Genomic DNA, 25,540 nt, shown 5'->3' with positions numbered 1-25,540 from the left:
AGGAATAGCAAAGCAACACTTTGTCATCACAGTGGCTGCCCTCACTCCATTCTCACCTTCACCCAGTACACAATTTATCACATGCTAAGAAGTGTTGTGGGATCTCTGTGCTACAATATCAGCAGAAACCACTGAGTAAATGATAAGCCTAACAACCTACCTGTGATTCCCTTTGGACTCTCTCATAAATACCAGCTAGCCAGCATTGGTCTTTAAGAAGTATTTCTTCAGGGGAAAATTGCACCTCTGGTGAAGAGAATCCATCAGTCACTTAAATTCAGCAGGACTGACCTTTGAAGCCACAAGCTCTGTGCTTATCCTTCTTTAATCACCAATTTTGGAAGCAATTCAGGTCCTTCAAAATAATCTCAGATCCTTTCTACCCTTTCTCTCTTTTTTTTTTTTTACTTTAAAATAAGGAGTTTACTGCAAATACGTTTTTATAAAGATCATTAACACACTTAAAATTAAGTGCACATTCAATTACTTTGCTTGATAGGTTGTGATGTTCCTAGCCTTTTTCTACATGCTTGAAAAAGTAGATAGATAAATGATTTTTCTATTGATAAACTTCAGTAGGCAGCTAAGCATCACTCAGCCGCTTGTTCACCCTTGACCCAGTGGAATAGGGGAAAGAATCAGAAGCGCAAAAGTGCAAAAACACTCATGGGTTGAGATAAAGACACAGTTTGAGAATTTTTTTAAAAGGAGGAAAAGAAACAGCAAAGAAGAAAAAAAAAACACACAAGAAAAACGTGACGCAAAAGAAAACTATTGCTCACCACCAACTGAACGATGCCCAGCCAGTTCCCATGCAACAATCCCGGCCAACCTTCACCCACATCCCTCACCCCCAGTTTTATATGCTGAGCATGACATCATATGGTGTGGAATATCCCTTTGGTCAGTTGGGGTCAGCTGTCCCAGCTGTGTCCCCTCCCAACTTCTTGTGCTTAGAAACAGCTCAAATCAAGATGGTAGCAAGCAGCAGGATCAGGGGACTGAGCACAGTGAGGAAACCACATTCCTTATGGTCATGGCCAAGCTTAAATCTCTTTTTCCTCCAGTTTTCCACTTGTAAAACAGGCACAATAATACTTCGCATTACCTCCGTGACCCTGCCAGCCATGGTGGATTTCTGCTGACGCCTCTGGATGCAACACCATGGTACCAGGAACCTCAGCACTGCCTCTGTCCTTGCTTCTCCCTTCCCATTGACATGCCAGTCCTTATCCAACAACAACAACAAAAAAAGGTTCTTTTCATTACAAAACCTTTTGTGACTTCTAATTCTTAAACAACATGGCCTCCACCTTACAGCAGCATGTCAGTTAGAAGTACTGAGCTGTACATGAAATCCTAAAAAAAAAATACATGCTTTAGAGACAAAACCAGTGAATAGTTTTCCTTGTGCAAACACAATGCTGTAAAATCTAAGTGGATACTTTATGCAAAGGTAAATAAAAATCTAGACAGGTAGAAAATACTTAGCATCAGTAAATGTGCTAGCAGGTGTAGTATATTTTGACCATGCACATTTTTAGTGACAACAGCTTCAACTTCTTTTGAAAAGTGTGTCAGAGTTTTCTCCCTAATTTATTTTCATGGAGTAAGTAGTTCATTTTGCGACTGTTTGTATTAGCCATAGATTTTAGCACTTCTTCATGAACTTCTACTATTCATTCTCTGGTTTCCACTGCTACTACAAAGAAAAGTCAAACAACTAGAAATTACTTTTATACACTCTGCTGTTTAGGAAATACGCCTATGATTATTGGACCATCAATTTCCAGGGAAGTTTCCCTGCAAATACCACATGTGATCTGTGCTAGGAAAAAGTCAGTTTTGCTGTCTATCAGTTACAGATTTAAATTTCAAATATATTTATAAAAATGTAATGTTAGAAGTTTTTTTGATTTACATCTTCTCTCTGAATTAAGCAAGAATATAAGCAAGGATACACTAGAAAATACAAGAAAATGCATCTTATAAAAGTAACACTTTTTACATATATACTACTTCAGATATCAATGCTGTTGCTAATAGATCAGTGGAGTTTTCTTTCAGTCAAAGAGACAGAAATCATACTGTATGAGCAATCCCAAAAGGAATACCTCTAGAGGTTCAAAACATATTTCACTTGCCTCTGGCATGAGTTTCTGGATTAGTGTCATATACATGTCAACACGAAACAACACAGGCTATTTGTTTATACACTCACATTACTCCTCCTTATGTTGTTCTGTATGCCAGCTGACATTGACTATACATATATAGCAATATATTCCACCCAATGAGTGCATTTCTCTGTCAGGTACTTGTTAATGAGACATAACTACCAAGTACAAATGAAGGAAAACTGAGGTAACTATGTCTATAATTGAAAAAGTGACACAAAGTGAACAGGGACTTAACAGCGCTGTTTGCATACTAGTAACTAGAAATGGCAATGTGTAAAGACATATTTTGACTAATAAGCAGACAGAGCTGCAACTTGGTTTTTAAGATCCAGTTAGCTGATAAAACCCAGACACAGACAACTGAAGTCTGTAGTGGTTTCCATTAGTTTTCAACTGATAATAGCAGGAAAACCATGCCTGGTGTGTTTTAAACTGGGTATCCTTGGCCAGCATGGCTAAGTCCAAAGTTTCTTTGCTCCAGCCAGAAAATCAGCAATTGGAATTCTGCCTCTGGGATTTGAATTCTTGAACCAAATCTTCCTTTAAAATAAACGCTAGCAATCTTTTCTTTATTACACATAAAAGTCAGACACATAAAGACCTTGAGTAGGCAAAGAATAGTCAAACACAACTTCAGACAAATTCTTGCATTTTGGGGTGGACAGCATGGTTAATAGGCCAAAAACTGTTTCTAGCCAATAGAGTAGCTGTAAAAGTGAGACACCCTCCATATCATCTGCCCAAGTAGAAGAGTCAGCAGCAATCCCATGACATGTTCTCCTTGGTGACGAAGCAGCTTAATAAGTTTCTACTCTCTGTCCCTTCAATCTCTCCAGCCATTCATTCCTGTCCCTGGGCTGCAGCAAGCTGCAGCCTCATTGGGCTGATATTACTGTCGATCTAAGCCAGGTTAAAAATACCTGTCCCCAAAACACTTTCCTTTTTTATTATTTACCTTGAACCACTTCACTTGTCCTGCACATGGCTGTACCACCACAACCAGGGCACAAGGAACTCTAGCAAGGAAAAAGAAGATTCTTAAGAGAGTTTTCCCATCAAAGAAAACATATCCTGAAACTAGACCCTATAATGACATTAGAGTTTACTGCTAGCTCTGTAAACTAAGAATGTGAAAATATTTATGTTCCTCCTCCACCAGAACAAAGCAGAACAGTACACTGACTGGTGATGTCAGAACCAGAACAGAACACACTTACATGTCCCTATTGTAACAGGTATTGCTAATTAAAAAAAAAAAAAAAAAAAAAGAAAGAAAAAGAAAATTAAAATGAAAAAAGAAAAAAAAAATTACTTCACCAAGGTAGTATGCCACAATGACTTGAGAATATAGAACCAGGGAGAGCAAGAGAAGGCAGTTTAAAGGAGGAGACACACTACCATGCTCAGCAGGCCCAGCCCGCCTGTCTCCAGAGAGGACACCCATGCATATCACTACTTATTCTCACCTGTCCATTGCCTGGGGAAGAGTGAGGCAGCTCTGCTCCCTGCTCACCCACTTGGGGACCACTTGCTGCCCCCACACCTGGTTGTTCAGTTTAGGATTGGGGCAGTCTGAAAGTAAAAAGGCAGGAAATTTGCCTTTCTGGTAAGCAAAAGGCTTATAGATCAGTGAAATCTTTTGAGGTTTTAATGGCGTACTGGCATTTTGATAGCCTCTCTCAAAAGACAGTTTCACTTGAGGAGCAAGTAAAATGAGCTAGAAGAAGCTGTTTTCCCTGCATCACTTGTTTTGTTGGAGAATAAGCGAGTTTTAGCTTTCTTGGCTTTTGCTAGCTTGGGTCACACCCATAGTCCAATCTAAACATAGCTTTTAATACTACATATTTCACTACTACAGAAGTGAAGTTTGAAGAGCAGCTCTACAAAACATGGCATTACTCATTTAAGATACTACAGTCTACAAGTTGATTGTCTATTTAGGATTTGATATGGATGATTATCACAATTGAAAAACACACTACATAAGTGGAAGAGAAAAACTGAAGCCTAGTCTACTCTGTAATTTATAGGTCCCAATCTTGAAAAACACTTATGCACACGCTTCTTTATATTTGCACAAATTACTTCATTGAATACAGCAGACTAATGTACAAACCCACTCGCAATTAAGAACATTTGTAGTGAGGGAATGTGTGAAAATTTCTAAAGAACTAAAAAGGCATGATGGCACTTCATTTTTTCTCATCCCCCATCCTTCCTTCCTTCCTCCTTCACCTCAAATAACAAATTAAGGACTGAAGGAGCTCCTTCTCATATCATTTTCAGCAGTTTCAGATTGGTATAATTTCACTAACTTGAGAGAATTATTTCTCATTTGGTGAAGGTGAAAGCAGTTTCAGATACTTACTGCTGATCAGTCACACTCTAAAAACTAAAAGCATTAAAGTGGACATAAGATAGCTCAAATACTGAGCTTTTTTCGTCTGAAATTTCAACTTGATTCTTTTCTATCCTAAAAAGCAGAGAGTTTCCTCATGAAAATTTAACAGCAGACTTAACAGAGTTAAAAAAGGTGCTGTTATAACGTGAGATCATATACGCTTTCTTGTGAGCACAATTCATTCGAGTTCATTTATTGACAAGGGGGTTATCTATTTAACTAAATCCAAAAACAGTAATTGACAGATTAAAAATTCTTACTAATGGCCATTTGCTATTGCTCTTGTTTATCAAGTGAAACCTACACTGGCCTAGTTTACTATATACCCGCACAACAGGAGTCATGTATTGGTCCCTGTTAGTTGCAACAACTCAGCAGAGCAGTAGTAAATTCCAACTATTGATGAGCAGCACCTTTTCAGATCAGACTGATTTTGCCACTGCAGGCCATTCTACTGCAGCCCATACGTGGTGCTGTGCAGAAGTCAAATAAGGCATGAAGCCCAGTGGAAGCAATGAGAAGACTACCATTTGTTTTGAAAGATTTTAGAGCATGCCATCAATACTACACAAGTCCTGTCCAAAACATAGAGACAACTAGAAGCCTCAGGAAATCCAGAGAAGCTCGTAGAAACAGCAGAAGTGACCTTCGTAAAGTACTAGCACTCACACAGGGTTCTTTCTCAGGTTGGGCAGGAAATTGACAAGCATCACTTATACTACATGCTTATTGTAGGTGACATTTTCTTGTGGGTTTTTCTCGTGATAGCTGAAAATATTGAAACACAATCATCTCTGTTTTTCTTCCTTCTCTGTAAAGTCAATTCACCTCCTAAACTGCTGACACCAAAACTAACAAGAATTTGCAGAAGGGTCATGTTAAACTCTTGTAGATTCAATCTCTCCCTCAGACATCAGAAACTTGTTGAAAGGGTAAACCCAGCCCTGATCCACATGTGAGTGGGTGAGTCTGAACAGTGCCACCATGCCTCATCACACCAGGACTTGGAAGAAACATTCGGCAGATCTTGAGTTCCATCTGGCCCACCCTTGTGTTTTTTCTCTATACCTCAACCCTCACAGAAAGGGTATTGCTCACACCTTCCAGGCCCTGGCTCATTGATGTGCTCTTCCTAGCTAAGACTTAACATGTTAGAAGTAGAAACTGTATTGCAAGTGGCTGTTTGTCTCAGAACGGGTAGGTTAATTCTTCTCCATTTTTCACTTCACTCCCATGAAACACAAAGGAATGACATCTTGGTTTGAAGTTACTGATACGCCTATAGGCTAAGTTTAAGTCTTTGGTTAATTACTTTTAACACTTCACACTTCCCTGAAGGTGATCTTCAACGTGAAAAAGAAAGGGGTCTGCCCTTTTCTTCTTTCTTGAGATTCATAAAGGATGCCTAAAAAAAAACCCCTTTTTTTTTCGGTGGGGAGGAGGTGGGGGTTGTCTCCCTTTTTTTTGGCTTTTTTTAATATCTGAATTAAGAATGTCAAATCTTGTCTTTCAAGGTTTTTTTGGAGATGCTTCCAGAGCACTGGAGAGCTAGATTAGAAAATATCTTCATCTGTTGAATGAGTGAAGCTGATGGATCTTTCACATGTTTTCTTGCAACTGATTGTTGGGTGTTTGGGTTAATTAAGACCAAAGAAGAAAAAAAAAAAAAAAAAACAAAAACCAACCAACCAAACAAAACCATGAATCATCACAGGAGTTTATGCTGCAGTGAGCTGTGTGTGGGCAAGCCACTCCTCAAGCAAAATCCAGCAGGACTCCATGATATCCGAAAGGCCCTCCACAATGGCATGACTGCAGGACTATGGACTGAGACTAACATGGAGCCCATCCTCTAACTGCCTGGTCATACACAGTTCGTTCAGTCACTTACTTGCTTCAGAGGAACAGATTTTTCATGTTCAGCTTATGTGAATAAGAAGGAAGAGTGGGTGTCATAAATCTTGCCTTTAACTTTGAGGGCTTTTTTTCTTTCCCTTGCACTAAACCATGACAATTATCTGATATAGCAATGAATATCATGCAAGTACTGCCTCTCAGTAGCACGCTATAAATTCCTAGTACATTATTCCTGCCCTAAATACATTGACGCCAATAAACCAACCCGTCTATGATATTAGGCTAGAGATTCTGAAGCCCATATTTTTAGATGGAAGGAAAGTACGCAGAGTCTTTAAGGTGGTGGTTTTATGATGCTAACAATGACGCTTCACTGTATTGACTCCTTTTTTCCATCAGCCATTTACAACAGGACAAATCAGAACCAAGAGTCCTCTTGATCATCCCATCTGCAAAAACAATAGGCATAATATTTTTCAAGAGAGTTGTTTTGTCCTCTTATAAGAGTTATAACGTCTTTGTAGTCTTTAATATTGAGTTCAAAGATGGGTTCACTTTAAAAAAAGATGGGTCCAGATTCACTACACCACGTCTACCACAACAAAGCGTATGCACATATGCAGTGTGTTAAAAGCACTAACTTTTCTTTTTTCCTCCCCTCCCCACCCCACAAAGGAGAAAAATCACAGGAAGGAGGTAGGTTTCAAGACCAAGATATTCTACTTGGACCAAAAAACCTTAGGTTCAGTTCTTGGCTTTGCTTCAGGTTTATTGCATAATCTTGGACAAGTCTTCAAGCTAGACCACGCAGATTGGTGGATGGCATGGGCCTACCAGTTCGGAAAGGCTGGGTCAAGCTGGCCAGACCAGGGGACCTGTTTCAAACCCTTAGAGTCCGCCTTGCCTGAATCAGAGGCTGGACTTTGGAATAGCCACTGGGAAAGCACCCTTGCACCAAAGCCATTCCCTGGGGCATGAAGCTGCTTTGTTAGTGCAGGAGAGGACACAGTGCTCTGCCTGGGCAGTCGGGCTAGCACAGGAGCTGAGTTGTCTGATGCATGGCCATTGCTGCACCTGGGCACAGCTACTGGGGTCATGGGTTTCCTGTTCTGGGGGGAAAGGCATTTTTAGAAATTAAATTTGGGGTGAGAAGGGAAATAACCTAAAGAGTTTCAGCAGATGCAATCCTTCCTTCAGTTTCAACCAAGAGTGAGCCTGGATGGCATTTTTCAAAAAGAAATCTCAACCTATATGCTGACATCTGGGTGCAAGCTGACCAGGAACAGACAATCCCCAAAAAAAACATGCAAGGTAATTGCATGAGTATCAATGTGAAGTTTACACTTCATACACTATTCATCAACTAAGAAACAGCTTCCTTTGACACACACACAACAGGAACAGGCTGGTTTCATATCAGGGTGTCAAAGAATTTTCTTCAAGATTGGACCGTGATTGTTCAGGCCTCATGCTGACAAGATGCCTTGAAAGCAGCTTCCTTCACACCATCTGCAAATGGTGCTACTGAATATGCTGAATACTTTCCAGCACTCAGCCCAGGGGCACAGTTTGTATCTTAACATGCTCGAGTGAGGAAAATCTACTGCAGTGTCCTAAACCAACAGCACTACAGGTGCAGAAAGTTACTAAACACTAGCAGCTGCTTTATATAGCACAAGGATACTTGAAAGGGTCAGTGGAGGAAATTGAGAAATCGGGTGTGGGGGTGAAACAGGTTGCCATGATCATGGATACAGAAGAAAGAGTCCACGTGAAACCCGATCAGATAGGGCTTTGTATCAGCAGTAAGTTTGCCTGTTCTTATATGAAGCAGTTATAGGTGACAGGAGAAAAACCGTGGATGTTAACAGGGATCTTGTGCCAGGTCTTCAGTCTCCATAAGATTTTACCCACACTTTTTAGCAGAGTTACATCATTCTATACCCACAGGGAATAAGTCTGATTTGTGGAGGAAACCTTTTGACTTTTTTTTTAAATGCAGTTTCTCCCAGCAATTGTTACCCAATGAGAGAGTGTACTTCAAACCCTAAACACTGCAGGCTGCTGGTAGTGATTGTCCCCGGTTCGAACCCGCCAGGCAGCTCTGCACGCCGTGTTGAGCCAAACCTCTGTTTGCATTTGCAGACGTTGTGGAATTCAATGCTTCGCTCCTACTTGTTCCTGCTCCCATGTAACAGTATCTTAATAATTCAGATACTAACAACACAGCATGATGTGTGCTTACACAGTTATATTTAAATATTTTCATGTGTAAAAGTTAAATGAAACTAAAGTAAAAATGGCTGATAAAGATCTTCCTCTTTTCCTTTGTATTGCTGCCATTAATACTGTAAGTTGCTTCTTAAATACTAGCCAAACAATTCAGACTCATTTGGGAACTAGTCAAACTTGTGCTCCTGGCTTTCCAGTAAAAATTGACACAAGTTACAAGACTCAAATCTTCTCAGCTCCTCCTGCCACCTCTTGTCCATGATTATCCCATATTAATGCCTATGCCTCCTTTGTTCTTCACCAGCCTTTGCTGACAGTTCTGTAGAAAAGTATTTTGCTGTACCGCATGTTGAGAAATGCATGCCAGCAACCATCCTTCTCATTTAAATTACCATAGAGGAGTCACATCACACCATTTTCTCTGGATCATTTGTGCAATGTCAGGTAAGGCAGGATGTGACTCAGCCATGACTCGATTCAGAAGTAGGACTCTGAAATCTTCTGGTTTCAGTTCACATCAGGAATTCTTGGGACTGGCGGTCAAAGGAAAGTGAACCAAGAGAAATTTCATGATAGCTGTTCTAAACCTTGGTCTTCTACCATGCCTCCATATATCCCTTCCTCAGAAAACATTAATCCCCCGCAGTCCTCTGAGGTGGAAAGGAGGATAGGAAACTGATTTTCCCTCTGTTTCTATTCCCTTCTTTCCCTAGACTCACAGGAGAAATCTCTTTCCTCCAGCTCCAGGCTGTTCCACATTAGGAAACAATTGTACTGTCAGCAGCACCTAGAGCAACTCTTCCCAACTGGGAGATCATGTCTACTCTTTCACTGCTGGTGAGGGTGGCTTAGAAACCACCTTCTTCTCATGAACCATGCCTTAGCTTCCACCTTTGCTTTGAGACAAACTCTCATTATACTTTGCCTAAGGAAACTCTGGATCTCCTGTGCTCTGAAAGATGGCTTGAGGCCTTACACTTTGAAAAAAAAACCTAAGAAACCACAGCTAACCTTGCTTAGAGTTCCTAATCTCAGAGATAGATAGGCACATGCACACACTCGAGTCCTGACCAAGGCCTTGGAAGGCTACAGCTCTAATACATCTGAGAGTTTAATATAAAACCATAAGATACATGTGTTCACATACCTTTAGATTGGAAAGTCAATATTTCCTATGAGTTGAATGAATCCACAGCCTCTTTTACACAGTGTGGTGAAAGTGAATGAATTTCATAGCACTGTTTCATAGAATTAAACTGCTTCTAGTATGATTTGCATACAGGTGGGATGACAGATATGTCCACATTTTAATTCTCTGTTATTCATGAAAATGAAGAGCATACATCTTTATCAATTCCACTATCCAAACTAATCTTTGAATGGAATATTTAGCATTAAGAGATGATATTTTTATCCAAAATAAGCAAGGCAATCCATTTCTATTCCATACATTATTTTAGCTCAGTGGGTCCCTCCCACTAGTTTTCCTTAGACTAACATGGCTCACAAATGGCTCCACAAATACAGTTCTCCCATACAGACCTACATACACAGGCAGACCCCCTAGAAGATATAACAGATCTGAAGAAGGGTCAGAATGAGCAGAGAGGAAAGAAATACTTGAAAAGTTGGAAAAAGATAACCTTTTCGGACAGTTCCCACAATTTTGGCAGGTAAATGTGTCGGATATGAGCACTTCAGTCATGCACAGATAGATGACACATTTCTGTGTGGGCAGAGGATGAAATTGGGTGTGGACTGCGTGCCTCTGCAATGGGTACAGAAATAGGTCTAACTCAGCACCAGCAGCACTGAGTCATCTGTTCAGAGTTCCTCATCATTCCCTTTATGACATGGAAAAATCCTGGCTGGATTGCCTGCAAATTTATCCTTGTTGGCTGGGGCCCGATCTGAGAGAAAGGTGAACAGCACAGTGAGGTTTCCACTCTCTCAGAAACCCTCCTCAAAGTCCACTGGTTCACGCAAAAAGTGATTGTATACCCTCACTACAACACTGAGCACTCAGAACAGTTATTTTATCTCATTCATCCTCTTATAGAATGAATGTAGGTGAAAATAAACAGGCTCTGTAAGTATATGAAGGGTCACTTGAAAGATGAGAGATTTAACTTAGAAGCATATAACCTAGTGTATGGAAGTGTGTAGAAAGACAGCGGTATCTAACTTAGGGCAATGATCACTGCAATCAACGAAGATGCTTACAGTGATTAAACAGCTCTATATTCTGAAATCATGCCCAGCATGAGTTTCACATTGTCTTTTGCCTATCTTTTCAACACAAATTGGTAAATTACTACATGCTGACAAACACAATGGCATGATTTCAGACAGGTACTCCCTTATCCTCAAAACAAACACACAACTGTGGCTAATCTTAGGAGCCTGAGCCAAAGAAAACCTCAGGAATTCTTACAAAGAAGTGACAATATCACAGAATAACACTATAAGGAAGATAGCTGAAGTCACTTTATTTCTTGTACCATCTGGTAGACTATGACATAAACCTGGTACAAATAAATATTCCTGCTTTAGTGAGGAAGAAAAAAATATTGTTACTGCATAATTTCCAGGTGCAGGTCTTGACCACTTCACACAGGCAGCCAGGTGTGAAGCATTATGGGAGAGGAATTTTATATAGCAGATGAATTATGTTACCCCCACCCCTAATAAACAACAGGGGGGAAAAAAGGTGGCACTTGTTAGAATAGGTGTTGTTTCCTATCCTTCCCCCAGTGGGTAAAGCATGTACATTCTGCGGCAAGAGCAGATTTTTATGGGCTGAGCAACCAGAGCAGTGGCTAAGGAGCCCCCCTAGTATAGGAGCAACTGATTGGATGTGCCAGGAGCAGGGCTCTAGGCTGAACATCAAGCACAGCTTTCTGTCCACTCCTCCTGCTTCTGCTGTCCCTCAGACGTGGCTTCTGCATCAGTAAAATCTTTCAGATCAGATTCCCTAGATAATGTTGGTATCCAGCTTCTCTCAACATTTGGCTTTATAATAATCTCAATTGGTAATCAGTTCTCAATGAATGGTTCATCTGTTGAAGAAATCATCAAGCAAGCATGCAAAGTGCTGGATAACCCAGAGCTGCACATCAACGAGATCTGCACTTGCTTGTCTTGTACTTCAAGAAGCAGATGGCATTCAACAAAGTGCAGGGGAACAAGTCAAAAGTTAAGAAGAAATGCTTTCAGGGAGGAGGTAATGTTGAAAACTACTTGCCAAAGAATGTCATGAAAACAAACAATTTAACAGGATTCCAAAAGAAGGGATAGGATAATTGCATGGCTAGGAATGCTCTCATGTGTTACATTAGTTAAAATATTTTTTAAAAATTATTAAAGACATACTGAAGCAAAGTTTCTGTTAGAGCTTAGAGAGAATGACAGATTATCTCCTTTCTGCCTAAAACAGGATTTCTTTTTCTTTTGTCTGAAACAGCTGGAGACCACCACCACCACAGGAGACAGGGAACTGAACTGGATGAACTCCAAATCCAACGTAATCTCAGTTTCTATTCTCCCTAAAAATCATGATCAAATTATTAATGAAGAAAGCGTGCCATAACTGAGACATACGCTGATCCCAGAAAGTGAGTCAAACCTGAAAGTTCAACCAGCACAGATTTTCATATCAATACCAAAGATCAATTTGGTCAGAAGGTTCCTGAAACAGAAGTCAAGGTGAATGACTAAAATCTGGGTAGACAAGATCCTGCAGCAGTCATCAGATAAAATCAGTTAAAAATGCAGTTTGTTACGGAAGTCAGCCAGCTAGCTGCATGTCCCAACAATGGTACCCCCAAAATGCAAACCCCAGCTGCATGTAAATAGATAATTCAGTTCTTCACATACACCCTGGTTGCTTCTTTTATTAGCATCAAGCATACATGTATTATCATGGTTTATAGAGGTCTGACAACGGCAGCCCAAGCAACATTATCACAGGGTTTCCTTGTGCCCCCAGGCACTCTGTATCCTCTGCTGTCTTTAAACAGCAGTTGGACCATAAGCTTACTGCAAAGGGAGCTGCCTTTTGTTCTGTGTTTGCAGAAAACGTGTGAGTGACGAGAGCAGTAGGAATAATAAATACAAATGGTATTACGCACACATGTAAACATCCCCGTGGAAAATTCAGCCATAGGGTATATACCAACATTTTACTTGTCACTTAGTTATTTATAAAATCAAAGAGACCCAGAAATAGCAAAAAACCTGTATCCTTGCCAAAACCCTCTCCCAGAGTGGACAGCCCCAGGGGCTGAGATCTGAGCCCTGCTCCAAACAGCAGTGGTAACTCCCCAGCGGGGAATTCCCAAAACGGGAAGGATACCCCAGAGCTGACACAAAGCCAATAGATTTGGCTCCCATGTCAGACTTCCTCCAGCTGTCAAGGCAAGGAGTGTGTCATGGTTAAAAAACCTGCTGTGCTCTGGCTACTCCCCACTGGAGCTGTGGCGGGCTGGGCAGAGGCAAGAGGAGCTCGAGGGCTCTGCTGAGAATCCCTGGCCCGAGATCAGAAGAGTGCATCCAGCCCCTTCCTCTCCAGTGGCATCCCACACTGCACAGCATCGCAGACAAGGTCTTTTATCAGTCTCTACAAGCCTTCTACCACCCTTTTTTGCAGTAATGCTTATACGGCATTACTCATTAACAGTTCGTCTGTTGCTTTGCTGGATGAACTCCTCCTTGTCACCACTCCCGTCCTCTCAGAGTCATACCCATGAAGTTATCATTTGCTTTCAAGGTATAAGAAACATCCTTTTGGGGGCAGCACCTTGTTGGGGACTATAAGTGCACAAACCGAAGCTTTAAACAAGAACATGCATCACCGAGGTTATATCTGCAAGTGATGGGGTAAGCCATCAGGAGGGGCGGTTTTATACGCTGATATAAGAGTGGGCAGAGATATTATTTGCAAGCTGTTCTGGACCAGTATAAAGCTAGGCTTTAAAAGTCCCATGTGGTTAAACAATGACTGACTCATGGCTGTTCCCTGTCTTGCCTGACAACACTCACCATTGCTTTACACCCCTATCATTGCTAAAGCACAGCAGAAGACCATGAAAAAGGGTAGAAATGAACAACATTAATTTACAATGCACCACAGCTCACTCAGCTTCTGCACAAAACATAAAATCTTGAGGTAGTGAATATTTTATGACTTATTAAAATAAAATTTAAACAGAACTCAGGTCTTGTTCTATGTCATCTGTAAAAGAAAAATTAATTCAAGGAGCACAAGCAGAACGCTAGCAAGATCTTTTAAAAAACTCCATTGGGTTCTTTTCCATCCAAGTCTATTCGAAGCAGTTCATGTAAATATGCATGTATATAGGCATATTTATATGCACATATCTACACATGTGTATAAATATACAGTAGAGCATCCCTCTACTGTGGCACCCTTTCAAACATAACATAATTTTAAAATCCTTCATGAGAGTTGAGAGACAGACCCAGCCTTACCTTCCTAATTCCCAGCTTCTCTTCACCTTTTGAAACCAAATCCTCATTGCTGTCTCTATGGTGACAGTGACATCCAGGTCCCTTCGATGAGACGGCTGCTGGCGCGCGTGTCAGGTGCCAGAGAGAATCCGTCAGCAACAGAAACCTCTCCAGTCTCCAGCTCCTCTGTGGGACTCTGTGCTCTTCTCAAGAATGGGGTCTGACAAACAACCCAGTAAAGAAAATAGTGTTAAACCACCATCCCATGCCTAAAAGAAGGGGAAAATGGGTCTAAATATGGAATCTAAAAGCTTTTTTATTTTTCTCCTCAATAATAATTGCTACTACTTGGGAAATAAATGTGAAACACTGCTATCAAAGAGCGTATCTGGATAACATACATAGAATGAACTAATTACAGGTAATTTCTCCCAGAGGGTTTAGCAGGGAGAAGATACTTGCATCATGAAGTAGAAGTAGCTGATAAGCAGCATGATGAAAACTTCCTACAATGTCCATCCACCTGGCACCTTCTGTCGAAGGATGTTTCTTGGCTCCTGGTTAGTGGAGAGAGGAGTGAGAGGAGCAAGAGTAGAGATTTTTATCAAGTGCTAAGTGAGGAACAGCAGGTGGGAACTGCAAAGGCGGGATCTGCAAAGATGTGCCTTTCAGGCACCCATGGGAGGTGGTTCCAGGGACATTCTGTCCTTAGGAAAGACACAGTGAGTCACTGGGGTTACAAAACACCAGCTATTTTATATAGTCCTGGTTTTTTTTTATGATGTATATACCTAGCTGTCATACAATGCTGAAACACACCATTGTAACATGGCTTCTCATAGTAGTTTATAGGCGTAACAAAGGCTGTTCAGTCCCCACTAGCGCTTTTCCCTCTGGGTTCCCGAATGGGGGGAGATGTACCAGGGACAAAGCTTTGACTTTCTGCCATAGTCCACCACCAGCACCTGCTGATACTGCACACCCTGTAGATGCTCTAGTTCATCTTTATATTTCACTGACCTTTTGTAAGTTTGCAGCTGGAGATGTCTGGTGCAGTGCTGTGTCACTGCAACCTTGCTCCCCACTGCAGGGGAGAAGATGAAGTCCAGCGGTGTTTGTGGCAGCAGGTCTTGCCTGGAGGATTTAACCGTGTGTGATACACTGCTGCAATCATCTTACTTGTGAGTACTCTCTGATAAAGTCATCCACTCAAAATTTAAGGGTCCTATTTGATCCAGATAAACAGTTGAAAAATGAAATAAAGACAGAGATTAGTCCTGTATTTCCCTAAGTTTCTATGCTCTTTTTCACCAGTCAGCCAAAAAACATATAGCCCATCATCTTAAAGACGAGGATTTTAATAACCCAGACGACATGAAGTAAAATCCAGAAAAGACATAATAGCAATAGTATACTATTAAAACTTGCATTGCTGTTATGTTAAAAACCTAGTCCCAGGCTGGGTTACTGATGTGCCACACCTACTGTGTGGAGATTTTTTCCCCATGTTATCTTGATCGTTATTAATATATCACCTCTTTTCTAATGCTTAGACTGTAAATGCTTGGGATTAGGGAATGCTTGTTGCTCTCTGTACTACCCTTCTCATGCTGGGTTGTTTGCCCCTGCCTGAGGCTTTAGATGCTACAATAATACAAAACCAAACTAGTTTGAGAGAAAACACAAGAAAGTCCAAAAGGAGACAGCAGTACAGGACTTAGTCATGTATATAACCCCTGAGAAGTGAGGACTGCACCCAAATGATGCAATGCCTCAGTCTGCATAGTTGGTAAGAAGATAGATCATTTTTTCATCCAAAGTGATGGAGTTTTCTCCATATTTTCCTCCTCACAGGAGCATCAGCTATAGGTTCGCTGCAGAAGCCGAAAGGTTTGCCCTTAACCTCAACAGAAGTGCAGATAAATAGCGTTGCCTCCCAGCTCATACAGAATTAATTTCTGATTCATGACAAAGAGATACAAAAAGCATCTCTCAGTCCAACCACAGGAAGCAGAGGTCACCAGACTAAGAAGGGTTGTATGTCTTGATGTCAGCAGAGTTGCACAGGTGCCTGAAGGTCCCTTTCCATCAGGGACCTATAGCCAGCCTCAGTATTGCAACATGGAAAAGCAGACCAGCAAAGGTGATTTTTGCAAGCCCATCAGCCAAGGAACATCAGGAACACCTAGGCAACCAAGATATAATTTAGAGCAGCTCTTCTTTTTCTGTCTCCACAGATGTCTAACAGCAAAGGTGATGACAGGGCGCAGTAGCATCAAGATGACAACACACAGAGTAACTTCACAGTTAGAGTGGGTTACACTGGAGGTCAGAGTATCACAGAGCACTGTGGAGCAGAGAACAGTCTCCAAGGTCTAACCTGTAGCTCTACATGAGAATTTAACAGGAGAAGCACCACCAGAAGAGGAACAGGCTTTAAAGTAAATAACATGAAAGATAAATAGAAGTTTTCCTCAGAACATCTGGAACAAAACCTTTGATTACTATCATTTTGGATCTGAAAACAACAACCAATACCTGTGCATGCACACCATAAAGAGAAAAGGAAATTTCAAGGCATCTTATATCTAGGCTTATTGAGGCTATAAAGTCATCTTTCAAAGAGACTTTTCTTTCCTCTCACTGTACAGAATCCCAACACCTCCATAAAAACACTATGTATTCCCTTCTCAATCCATCTGTTATATTTCACAGCTATTTAACGTTATGCTAGCTAGACTTCATACATCCAAGCAATATACTTTCATTACACCAGTAATGCACATGGCTAGACACCACATTTTTTGTACTACAACTAATTACAACTTCAAGAGTTACTATTTTTAATTCCGCAACCATAATTCTTGCGACAAATATTGTGACTTTTAGGATTTTCTCATACAGGAAAATAAAAAAGAAACCAACCTCCCTCCACCCCTCCTTCTGAAAAAAAAAAAATAAAAGGGAGAGGGGGAGGTGTGCAGGAGGAATCCCTGTTGTTATTGAGCCAAATCAGGATGAGTTTTTTACAGAAAAAATTCTCTGGCATTTTGCTGTTTTCATGCTTTTAAACTTCTAATGGCAACTGTTTAACACATTTCTAATTGGAAATGCACAATAATAATTAAAATAGTTTTTTAATATAAAAATGCTATAATTGTGTCTTTTGCTTTGTTTAACAAAACTATGATTTCTACTAAAACACATGACCAGCCCTCGGGTGGTCTATTCACAGCAAACAATGTATTGTCCTGGGCACACAAGAAGAAAGACAAGATGTGGTTTAATTGAGCCTCAGACTTCATTTACTTAACTTTTATGGAAACTACCAGTAATAACTCGTAGAGGGCACACCATTATTTCTTCTTTCATCAGCTCCACATGATCGAATGCTGCCATTATTGGCTGCTTCTTTCTCACACACTCATTTACATTCACCACTAGGACACTACATCCTCTTTGTATAAGGGTTAAAAAGACAGAGGGAGGAAGTGGTTTCCTCACCACATCCAACATACGGAAATGCCCAAAACCCATTACAAAGCTTTTCAAGAGGTTTCTTTCTTGAAGTCTACTTCTAGTTCTTAAGCCACAGATAGCTTGATTGCTTTCCTCCTTAGATTCTGAACTTAGATGAGTCACCAGAAGATGGCCAACTCCTTTGCTAAGATCAGATAAAAAATGGCATCTCTACAATCAGAAAACAGTAATTCTTCATTTCTGGATATCTTTGGTATCAGACGCAATATTATAAAGCTAAAGAATTATTTTATTCCTATTCCCAGAGTCAGAAATCTTTGGAAGTGCCCTTCCCAAGCTTCTCAGACCAGTCTGGCACAAAGTCACTTCAAAGCAGTTAACTCAGAAAACAGTATTTCCATAATAGGAATGTCTGAAGGCATCTGCTGTTGAGGTCACATGTTTGAAGAAATTCTATTCATTTATGCTGGATTGCTTGCACCTACTGCACAGAAAACTGGTCAAGACAAACAGGAGGTCTTTGGGCATGGGGCTTTTTAAAGAACAGTTCATTTCCGTGGACCTTAAGAGCTAAGCGAGGTGGCGTGAGTGGTGAGGAGATAAATTGGCATGCCAAGTGGAGCAGCTCTACAAGCAGGCCTTCATAATGTTTGCTCTGCTTCCCTAGAGAGTCTATCAGCTCCTGGAATCTCTAAAACTCTTTCCATGCCATCCAGCTGCCCCCCATCCTTACACTTGGCAAACCTTATTCTGTAACTGCTGCTTTACCTGCCTGGACAGAACAATTGCACACCATGTCACCCTTGAGCAGAAGACTAGTTGGCCATGTCCATGCTGGCCAACAGCCATGCTGTCCTCAGTTTGAGTCTGCAGAGCCAGGATACCCAAGACAGCCCATGTTCATCCTACCTGCAATGGCACAGGTCCACTTTGAAGCGCTGTCTCCAGCAATGCGTGGAAGAGAGGTTTGCTCGCTCTATACAGGAGCCAGCATGAAAACCAGCTTATAACCAATATGAACATTCAGAGACTTCAGGACTCAAGCCCTAGCTCAGATTCTGAGTCAATACGACAGCACGGATGATCCACAGCTTCCAGCATCATGATCACTGTAGTTGTTCACCAATGGTTTGATACCTGCCACGCGTGCCTGTATTTCACAGAACAAGCACATGTAGCCACACAATTATGTCTGCCCATAAGGACTCAGACGTAACACATTTTCCCATTTACATTTTCCCATTCCATTAACATTACTGAAGAAACATTTCACTTTCAGCTGTGTTTTCAGATGGCTGACAAGGGGCTCATGAATACATCAAAGCAAAGTCATATTATTCATTTACACAAATGTTTCTGGTTACTTTTCCTCTGGCCACTCAGACAATATTTTATTAAAATGCTAGAAGAAAAATCAAGTGTTTTTCAGGACCACCTCTCATAACCCTAGGTGCTGATCTATCCCACGTTTGCAGAATATCCACAGGACATGAAGTGAAACACAAGTACCAGCTCTCTGCAAACCTGAAGTCGACCAGAAAACCTTCTTCCAGCTGAGAGTAAGCCATTTCTAGCAAATTCAATCAGTGATGAAAGCAGTGGGAAGTACGCTGCTCTACACGCATTGAAAATACATTCACTCAAGGGCCTTGCACAAACTACACCTTTGGTTGACTTCTGAATGGAGTCCCCAGGTGGTTAAAGTGCTGATATTGCATTATTTATGGTGATTGAAATGCATCTAAGTAGTGCTTTGCAATAGAATTTACACAAAGTCACTTGATGGAAAAAATACAGGGTGGGGGGAGGAGGTTGTTTACAAAACAAGTTACAGTAATAAAGCTGCTAGGCTGAGCCAAGAGACCTCTTAGTAAATCATATATTCCACAGTTTGACAATATTTACAAAGGTTTTTACATGAATTATTTACTCAAGCTTTTATAACTTGTAACGTACTATACACAAAACAGCAAAAACACATTAGAGCTACAAACCTGGGAACATACAGTTATGCAATGACAGATGGTGGAAAGGGCTCTGACAAAGGGAAGTTTACAACTAACACAAGCAACAGCCTTTTGTATCTGTCATCAGTAAAGGGATGAGGACTAACAGGAAAATGTGATTCAAGGAAACAAGACAATTTTTCAAAAGCTACATTCTTTGTGATTGCTGGATTTGGTTATTTAAAAATGAGTCTTTTGTTTTGAGTGTCTAATTCTAAGAATTACCATTTCAGTGAGTTACCACCCACCAATGAAAGGCTATGTGGCATAAAACCAGTGTTTACGTGAAGGAAACCCTAAAATTCTGCTGCTTACCCTATTAGCTTCAGGTCAATTCAAGTGTTGCTATGTTTGTGTCCAATGAGCCTGCCCAGAGATGCAACATGTATTAGTGCCTATGCCCAGAAGTTTTGTGCACAACACTCTGGAAGAGAAATTAATTGCTCAAAATATTTCTAACTGAAATAAAAGAAGCAGAGGATGGGCGTCAGAGTTTCCTGACCCCATATTACAGATAGAGAATGGAAACAAGCACAATACCTGAGGCACAGCAAAGACCCTCCAGTACAGGTTCATAGAGCTCTATACATACAACAGCTCTGTCATCCCTGTCTCTTAACTGTACAGCATCGGTGAACATACAAAGGCTGTCAACATCAGTCACTTTTCACACTATGAAAAGATATCCCACATGACTTTAGCCTGCTCTCCTTTTGCCAGAAAATAAAAAGCAAGGGAACACCCCCAGCTCAGAGAGGCACAGGATTCACTGGTGCCATCACTGCACATTCAATCTTTCTTCCACATCCTTCAACCCCATGCAACCCACCACCACCTTCATGCTACTCCCTGATGGAAGGCAAAGGGTACCTCCACACTTGGTCTTACAGCATAGGGAGATGCAGAGCTATAATAGATAAGTGTCCCTAGAGAAGACTGAAGTCTGTACAGACAGAGCATCATCGCACATCCTCTTCCCATCTGTCATTCAGGTTGGGATGTGGCATACAAGGAATCTTTTCCTTCTTGTTGACTTGAGAGCTAGCAAGTGTTTAAGATGACAGGCAGGCCATGAGGATGAGCTCTGTACAGCTGAGATTGTCAAGACCCTGGCATGAAGCCTAAAGGCTGGGACTTGAACAAGACCCAAAGGAAGCCTTCGCCCATGCAGACAGTACAGCTGAAGCTACAGCTATTAAAAGTAAGGAACCAGGGACTTGTCTGTGCCCAGAATTCTGGAAATGTCTAGAAGCAGCATGCAGAAGGAGGAAGTAGGAGTGCCAGGCGAGGGACACCCTCATGTTCCATACAGAACTCAACAAGGTCCTTCTGCCTGCTTCTACATGGGGCAAAGGGCCTGGACACATCATCACAGGGGACTGAGCCCATCAATTACCATGTACCAGCTCCAAGCCCTCTTACAGAAGCTCTCAGCTTTCTATTTTTAAACAAGAGGTAGAAAAAGAATACAAATCATCTACACTCAACTGGTGAGGAAAACTCTCTAAATTTTTTTCTTGAAGCTGCTTGATTTTTCATCTCAGAACAGCTTTTAAGTTTTTCTCTCCTTTTGGAGAAAGAAAAGGACAAAAAAATCATTGATGTTAGCTCACTTTTAGAAAGGTCTTTTCCCAAAAGAATAGCAGCTTAAGTCTTTTTTTTTTTTTTTGGCCAAATTACCATCCTCAAAATTTTCGTCTCAACTAATAAGCTAAGGTTTCAAAGAATAAAATGGAATTCACCAAGACCATCCAACCTCAAGCAAAGCCAACAGATCCAGTTGAAAATTTAAGATGATAGAAAAACATTAAACCAAATTTACAACTGTAGAAGAAATGCAAAAGACTGTGTCTAGATCAATTAAAAACCAGGCTGGACATAGCATAGGTGAGTCACTGTGCCATAGACTGTATAGCAAAGGTTGTGATTAGGCAGTCTAATAACCTGTTGCCAATGACTACCAAGTTGATAGCCACTGTCTCATTCTGCGATGTCAAACCAACCTTTGATGCATGGCTAGAAGAGTAAACATGAGCACAGGTGCAATAAAACTAGAAAAGGTATGTAAGAAGGCAAGAAAGAAGATAAAAAATATTGAATGGTTCCTAAGAAGCAATTAAATAGTCTGGAATTCTTTGCCTGCAAAGCTAATCTGAGGGGGCATCTGACAGATCCATAAAACAGCAAGCGGTATGGAGAAAACAGCATTGCTCACTGTTTCTTCTAATGCAAGAACTACAGGTCATCCACTGAAATTAAAAGGTAGTAGATTTGAAAGAAAGATGAGTATTTCCTACACATTGCATAGTTAAGTACTCTGTCACAAGATTTTGTGGATGATACAAGTTTACACAGGCTTAAAAACAGGCAGAATCCTTCCTGGAAGAGAAGCCCAGCAAAGCCTTTGAACACACAGGTAACACTGCTTGCTCAAGGAGTCCTTAAGATTCAAAAAACACACTGGGGAAAAATTTTGGAGATTCCAGCCACTCTTAGCACTTTTGCATGATAAGAAACCAAGAAGCAGTGCTGAACGTGGGGCTAATTTCATCGTCTTGAGCATTTGCTTCAGTCTTTAGTACTTTTTAAAGTGAAGATGGAATGAGTAGGAGGAGCTGGATGGTCCATACAAGTCCAGATCAAAGAAGGGGAGAGATTACACTTCTCCGAGTTGGCTACCTAAATCAGGAAAATTAAAACTATTTCTAGAAACATGGCTGGGTTTGGAGAAAGACTATAAAACCATTCAAATACACTGTAAGTAGAGCAGGTAAGAAAAGGAACAAAGAATGAGGAATTGTACAAGAAAACACCTGCTAGTTCCCCATTTTTGTTACAATATGAGCTTCATTGAGAGACTGTCAGGTAAATAACAGAAAGCTCCAGTCACTAGCTAAAGTTCACAAGCTTTACTTGGTTTTCCTTCAGGTCTTAGCATCCTGTACGTCCAATAGCAATGGATTCCCCCCCCCTTTTTTTGACACTTACAATTAGGTTTTCCTCTTGCTGGTTTCTGAGGATCATTTCCTGGAGGCAGATGTGTATCCTTGGCCTTGTTAACTGCTTTTGACATATTGTTGCTATTGTCAGGAGCTATGCTATTGACTGAACTGCTCCAGAGTCCATTCATGATATCTAGTGGACGTGTGCCCCTTAGAGAAGTTATTATTCCTGGGTACTGCTCATGTACAGGACAGAGAGAGATATTACTGTGATTTGTATCTAGTCAAAGCGTACAAAGTATCCACATCATGAGACAGCAGAAGGACCTGAAACTTTAAATTACTTCAGTGGAAGCTGCAGATGGTCTCCGCTGACTTCTCCTAAGTGCAGTAGGACAGGTAGTTGTGTACATTCACGCATCACATGGCAATGAGTTACACAACCTCAGAGAGCTCTCCGAATGCTCTTTCATCCTGAAGGTGTCAAGACAAACTTCAGATCACTGCTTTTTAGTTTATGAGTACCTCAGAAAACTGAGGATATCTGTGGAAAGAGGGTATTTTGGGGTTAAGTTTTAAAACAGTGGGTGTACAAGAAACTTGATACAAGTTAGTTCATATCATACTAACTCGTGTCAAAAATTTCCTCATCTGAAACTGAATTTGCACCAAATGAAATTCTTACCCCGTGACGGTGCCACAGGCTGTAAACACAGCCAAAAACCCAATAAGAAATTAATTTGGTTTTTCCTATAAGTAAACGTTTATTCATACATGCATTTCAGATAATGCCCTTAGTGCTCCTGGTAGTATAATCTAACACTCCCACAAGATTGGTTACAAGGACATCCTTCACGACAGGGACTATCTTTTACCTTATAAAAATGCAGCAGCCAATGTCCCTGTTTGGGCAGGAGTACCCAAGTACTTCTATATTCCAATAATTAGTTATTATAAGGACAGGCCCTAAGACAACGTAGAATCAAATCAAATAATAAGCTTGCAGTTGAAGGCTATCCTAAATCGTCCTAGAGTAGGAGTTGGTAAACTGCTTTTTTCATTGTTGACATACTAGAGATAATTCATTTATAGAAACCAGAGCTGAGCGTTGTTACACCTCACACGAAGCCCTTTTTCATCCCAAGTTGGACTGCAAGTGTGTGTTAATTTCAGTGCAGTTGAAAGGAAAGGAATTTGCCAAGAGATTTTAATCCTGTAAATAATGGTTTCATTAAGAACCATACACGACTCCACAGGGAACTCTAAATATTAAGATTGGTAATAAAATCATTAGTTGTTCCGAGTTACTCAGCATATCATGGAGCCCTAAAAAGTTAATGACAGTTAGTTAAGAGCCAGCTACAGATGGACCAAACGTTAGCTGGTGCTTTTAAAATTGGGTTGGAAATAGTACTTCACACTGTGGGGAAAGAATCCTCAACAACAAGGCAATGAATACTCAAGAGAAGCTTTTTGATCACTAATTTCGACTCACAGCTATAAAATTTTTTTGTGACGTCTGAGGGTTAAGGTTTCTTTGAATGCATAACAATGACTCATAAAAGCCTTACAAGAATACTGTAGTTATTAAAAATAAAACAAATGGTTTGCCCTCCAGATTTCAAACTCTCCAAATTTCCTAGAACATGGTCCAGGTAACTTGGAAGTTTAAAACGATCACTCTTTTCTCCTGGTGAGTCTGAGACAAGATTTTATGTATATATATGTATGTGTTGTGTATACATATATGTATGTAAATCAAAATTGTCTGGATCCCAGAACTCTCAGATAACTTGACTACTTGTCCAAAGTGTTATCTCAGCACATGTTCAGATGCACACAGGTGTCTAAATCACCACTAAACTCAGCCCTTAACAACAAAACCATCCTGGTTCTGGTGCCCAGCTGCAGAGGCACGTGCGGTCCGCACACACCGCAGCTCTGCCATCGGGCACAGGTAGCGATTCGGTACTGGGCAGGATGAGGGATCCTCTTCCCAGCCTGACCCCGCACCTTGCTCCACGGGGACCGGGAGCTGTGCCAGCAGGCTGGAGTGGCAGCAGCCGCTCCCTGCCGAGCCCCGAGGGGTGGGTGGGCAGCGAGCCAACGCAGCTGCCGCCATGCATCTTGCTGCCCCTGGGCACTGCGGGTCCCCCTCACACCTGCTACCCACGGCTGCTGTGTGCCCCACCGCCAGCGGGGACGGGCACCTGCCAGCGAGGGAGCCAACAGGTCACCCCAGGTTGTCACAGCCCCGTGGGGCTCCGTGGATGACAGCGAGGAGTGCCGGTGGGATCCTGCAAACAGCAGAGCAACTAGAGCTGGCTGGAACATGGCTGTTTTGTTGTAGCAATGCAGGTTCACACCAAAGGAGCAAGAGATGATGTGGCTGGGGAATGAGGGAGGGGAAGAAGGTCACCTGGCAGGCTTTCCTCACAGGGTTGGAAGGGTTCTGCGGTTAAAAAAAAAGCAACACCCATGAGCAAAAAACAACCCCAAACGACTCCTCCTACCAGGGAGCTAAATTGCAGCTCACAGACAAGAGCATCCCCTTCCACAAAGCCACAAGAAGGGCTTTTTCCCATTGCTGTGCAGAACAAAACCGTGTCCCGACCCTGATGGCTGTAGTGGCTCCCCTGCCCCTCTAGGAAACGCTTTGCTGAAGTATTAACACAGCCAGTACAAGCTGCTACTGCAATAGCCCCGTTACAATAATCTTTCATATAGCAGAATAAACCAATGCGGCAGTATTATTCACATAGCAAAACCACACTATTAGTGTTCTATATGGCTGGAGTTTTCCATAATTTTCAATAATTTTGGGAGTTTAATAAGACAAACATATAGCACAAATTTTGTCCACAGACATTTTTCACATTTTTATGAAGAGCTGCTTTCATAGGCCCAGACAGGGTGTCTCAATGCATAGAAGGGAAAGCAGGACTCCTTTACTTCCACACCTGCTTGCTTCAC

Source organism: Nyctibius grandis, chromosome 3 (assembly GCF_013368605.1).
Source record: "Nyctibius grandis isolate bNycGra1 chromosome 3, bNycGra1.pri, whole genome shotgun sequence".
In the NCBI taxonomy this organism is placed as follows: Eukaryota; Metazoa; Chordata; class Aves; order Nyctibiiformes; family Nyctibiidae; genus Nyctibius; species Nyctibius grandis.
Note: the sequence above shows the minus strand (reverse complement) of the source record.